This window comes from Cicer arietinum, chromosome 1, assembly GCF_000331145.2.
Source record: "Cicer arietinum cultivar CDC Frontier isolate Library 1 chromosome 1, Cicar.CDCFrontier_v2.0, whole genome shotgun sequence".
NCBI classification, from domain to species: Eukaryota; Viridiplantae; Streptophyta; class Magnoliopsida; order Fabales; family Fabaceae; genus Cicer; species Cicer arietinum.
This window is the reverse complement of record NC_021160.2, coordinates 27,109,444-27,114,569: the sequence shown is the minus strand read 5'-3', so window position 1 is coordinate 27,114,569 and position 5,126 is coordinate 27,109,444.

The window sequence follows — 5,126 nt, the reverse complement described above, 5'->3', positions numbered from 1 at the left end:
CTCCTAAGGGTTATTTTTGTCCATTAAGAGTTTTTAGCCAATCTTGTTTATCCAATAAGTTCGTTTGTATCATTGGATTTACATTTAGGTCATTTTCTTTCTTCCTAGGGTTGTTCTTGCCCGTTAAGGATTTTTAACCAATCTTGTGTATCCAGTAATTTGGCTTGTGTTAGTGGAATTAGATTTAGGTCATTTTCTTTCTTCCTAGGGTTGTTCTTGCCTGTTAAGGATTTTTAACCAATCTTGTGTATCCAGTAATTTGGCTTGTGTTAGTGGAATTAGATTTAGGTCATTTTCTTTCTTCCTAGGGTTGTTCTTGCCTGTTAAGGATTTTTAACCAATCTTGTGTATCCAGTAATTTGGCTTGTGTTAGTGGAATTAGATTTAGGTCATTTTCTTTCTTCCTAGGGTTGTTCTTGCCTGTTAAGGATTTTTAACCAATCTTGTGTATCCAGTAATTTGGCTTGTGTTAGTGGAATTAGATTTAGGTCATTTTCTTTCTTCCTAGGGTTGTTCTTGCCTGTTAAGGATTTTTAACCAATCTTGTGTATCCAGTAATTTGGCTTGTGTTAGTGGAATTAGATTTAGGTCATTTTCTTTCTTCCTAGGGTTGTTCTTGCCTGTTAAGGATTTTTAACCAATCTTGTGTATCCAGTAATTTGGCTTGTGTTAGTGGAATTAGATTTAGGTCATTTTCTTTCTTCCTAGGGTTGTTCTTGCCTGTTAAGGATTTTTAACCAATCTTGTGTATCCAGTAATTTGGCTTGTGTTAGTGGAATTAGATTTAGGTCATTTTCTTTCTTCCTAGGGTTGTTCTTGCCTGTTAAGGATTTTTAACCAATCTTGTGTATCCAGTAATTTGGCTTGTGTTAGTGGAATTAGATTTAGGTCATTTTCTTTCTTCCTAGGGTTGTTCTTGCCTGTTAAGGATTTTTAACCAATCTTGTGTATCCAGTAATTTGGCTTGTGTTAGTGGAATTAGATTTAGGTCATTTTCTTTCTTCCTAGGGTTGTTCTTGCCTGTTAAGGATTTTTAACCAATCTTGTGTATCCAGTAATTTGGCTTGTGTTAGTGGAATTAGATTTAGGTCATTTTCTTTCTTCCTAGGGTTGTTCTTGCCTGTTAAGGATTTTTAACCAATCTTGTGTATCCAGTAATTTGGCTTGTGTTAGTGGAATTAGATTTAGGTCATTTTCTTTCTTCCTAGGGTTGTTCTTGCCTGTTAAGGATTTTTAACCAATCTTGTGTATCCAGTAATTTGGCTTGTGTTAGTGGAATTAGATTTAGGTCATTTTCTTTCTTCCTAGGGTTGTTCTTGCCTGTTAAGGATTTTTAACCAATCTTGTGTATCCAGTAATTTGGCTTGTGTTAGTGGAATTAGATTTAGGTCATTTTCATCCTTCCTAGAGTAATTCTAGTCCATTTAGGATTTTTAACCAATCTTGTCAATCCAATAAGTGTGGTTGTGTTATTGGATTGACATTTTGGTCATTTTTCTCCTCCCTAGGTTCACTCTAGTCCAATTAGAGTTTTTAACCAATCTTGTGTATCCAGTAATTTGGCTTGTGTTAGTGGAATTAGATTTAGGTCATTTTCATCCTTCCTAGAGTTATTCTAGTCCATTTAGCGTTTTTCACCAATCTTGTCTATCCAATAAGTGTTTTTGTGCCATTGGAATAACATTTAGGTCATTTTCGTCTTTCATAGGGTTATTCTTGTCCATTTAGGGTTTTTAACCGATCATGTACATCCAATAGGTGTTTTTGTGTTATTGGATTAACATTTAGGTCATTTATGTCATCCCTAGGGTTACTATAGTCGATTTAGGATTTTTGACCAATCTAGTGGATCCCATAACTTCGCTTATGTCATTGGATTATCTTTTAGGTCATTGTCATCCTCCCTAGGGTTATTCTATTCCATTTAGGGTTTTTAATCAATCTTGTGAATCCTATAAGTTTGTTTGTGCACTGGCCTAATATTTAGGTCATTTTCGTCATCCCTAGAATTACTATATTCGATTTAGGATTTTTAACCAATCTTGTGTACACTATAAGTATGTTTATGTCATTGGATTTACATTTTTTTTCATTTTCTACCTTCCTAGGGTTATTTTAGTCTATTTAGGATTTTTAACCAATCTTGTGCTTCCAATAACTGTTTTTGTGTCGTCGGAATAACATTTTGGTCATTATCGTCCTCCCTAGGGTTATTCTAGTCCATTTATGGTTTTAAATCAATCTTGTGCAACCAATAAGTGTGTTTCTTTCATTGGAATGTCATTTAGGTCATTTCGTCCTCACTAGGGTTATTATATTCGATTTAGGGTTTTTAACCAATCATGTACTTCTAATAGGCGTGTTTGTGTTATTGGATTAACATTTAGGTCATTTTAGTCCTCCCTAGGTTTATTGTAGTCCATTTAGGGTTTTTACCCAATCTTGTAAATCCTATAAGATTTTGTGCATTGGACTAATATTTAGGTCATTCTCGTCATCCCTAGGGTTACTATATACGATTTAGGATTTTTAGCCAATCTTGTGCATCCAATAAGTTTGTTTGCAACATTAGATTAACGTTTTGGTCATTTACGTCCTACCTAAGTTTATTCTAGTTCATTTAGGGTTTTTAACCAATCTTTTGTATCCTATAAGTGTCTTTGTCTCATGGGATTAACATTTAGGATATTTTTGTCCTCTGTAGGGTTACTCTAGTTCATATAGAGTTTTTAGCCAATCTTGTGTATCCAATAATTTGGCTTGTGTTAGTGGAATTAGATTTAGGTCATTTTCATCCTTCCTAGAGTAATTCTAGTCCATTTAGGATTTTTAACCAATCTTGTGCATCCTATAAGTCTACTTGTGTCATTGGATTAACATTTTGCTCATTTTAGGCCTCACAAAGGTTATTCTAGACCATTTAAAGTTTTTAACCAACCTTGTGCATCCAAGAAGTTCGTTTGTGTGATTGGATTATCATTTAGGTAATTTTCATCTCCTAAGGGATATTCTTGTTCATTTAAGGTTTTTAACCAATCTTGTGTACCCAATAAGTTCGTTTGTTTCATTGGATTTACATTTAGTTCATTTTCATCCTTTCTAGGGTTATTCTAGTCAATTTACGGTTTTAAACCAATCTTGTGCATCCAAGAAGTGTGGTAAAACTGGTCACATAAAGTCGGTGTGTTACAAGTTGCAGAACAAAAATAGAGCTACAAAAAAAAAAAGGCAAGGAACCAGTCACCAAAACCAGAAAAGCTTATGTTGCATGGAATGACAACGAAGAATCCTCTGCCTCTTCGGATGAAGAAGAAGCAAATCTGTGTCTCATGGCAAATACCGACTCAGAATCAGAAAATGAGGTTAGTTCACAATCTAATCCAACTTATGATGAACTGCAAGAAGCTTTCAATGAATTGCATGATGAGTATGTGAATTCTATTAAACAGTTGATAAGTACAAAGAAAATGCTTGAGCAAATGAAAAATGATCATAAAGAAATTGAAAATTTGTATGAACAACTGAAAAAGGATTCACATGACAAATCTGCAAGATGCATTGAACTTGAAAAATATGTTGCATCATTAAAATCTGATTTATTGAAGTTTGCTAATAGTAAAGATAAATTGAATGTCATACTTAGCAATCAAAGACATGTAAATGAAAAATCTGGTTTAGGATATAAACCCAATATGCATGTTAAAAGGAATAAAAATAGATATGGTATTGGTTATATGCAAACCAGAAATGTCAAACATGGTCAAAAATCTGCTATTTCAAAGAGTATGTATGACATCTTTACTAAACCAAAAAAACATTCATCCTTTGATGGCAAATGTCATTTCTGTGGCAGAAAGGGTCATTTTGTTTCAAATTGCAAATTTAAAAAATTAGCCAATAGATGATGGAAGCAAGTTTGGATAGCAAAGAAATCTGTTTTTGACACTAACCTTCCAGGACCCAATTTAAATTGGGGACCTAAAATAAAATTATGATTGTGTGTTGAAGGTGTGCTTGACATCCACTAAGCATTCTTGGTATTTAGATAGCGGATGCTCAAAGCACATGACAGGAGACAAATCCAAATTCCTGTCCTTGACATTAAAGGAAAGAGGTTTTGTCAAATATGGTGACAACAATAGAGGAAAGATTATTGGAATTGGTGACATAGGCAATGAGTCAACAACAGTAATGGTGACAGAATTAACAACATCTATATGTTGGATTTCAATTCTGTACCAAGTGCTGTATGTTGCTTGTTATCAAATCAAGATGAAACATGGTTGTGGCATAAACGCATTGCTCATATTCATATTAATCACTTGAATAAGCTTGTTAGCAAACAGCTAGTAATAGGACTCCCCAATAGGAAGTTTTCTAAGGATAGGTTGTGTGATTCATGTGAGAAGAGTAAACTGGTTAAGACTCCGTTTCCCTCTATAGATTTGGTTAGAACAAATAGAGTTTTACAACTAGTTCACATGGACCTTTTTGGACCTGCCCAAGTTAAGAGTTTAGGTGGAAACCTGTATGGATATGTGCTGGTTGATGATTATTCTAGATTCACATGGACTTACTTTTTAGCTCATAAAAGTGATACATTCTCTGTTTTCAAAAAGTTTGCTGCTTTAGTACAAAATGAGAATGATTTGAAAATTGTTTCAATAAAAAGTGATCATGGAGGTGAATTCCAAAATGATCTTTTTCAAACTTATTGTGAACAACATGGAATCAACCACATATATTCTGCCCCTAGGACACCACAGCAAAATGGGATAGTGGAGAGGAAAAATAGATCCTTAGAAGAGTTAGCTAGGACTATGCTGAAGGACTCCAACCTACCTAAGTATTTTTGGGCAGATGCAATTAGTACAGCTACTCATGTTGTCAATAGAGTACTCATTAGGCCCCTGCTTAGAGAAAAACCCCCTATGAGCTTTACAAGGGTAGAAAACCAAATCTTTCCTACTTTAGAATCTTTGGTTGTAAGTGCTTTGTGTTGAACAATGGCAAAGAACACCTAGGAAAGTTTGACCCTAAGGCAGATGAAGGTATTTTTCTAGGAAACTCCCAAACTAGTAAGGCCTATAGAATCTACAACAAAAGAACAAAGACCATAGAAGAGT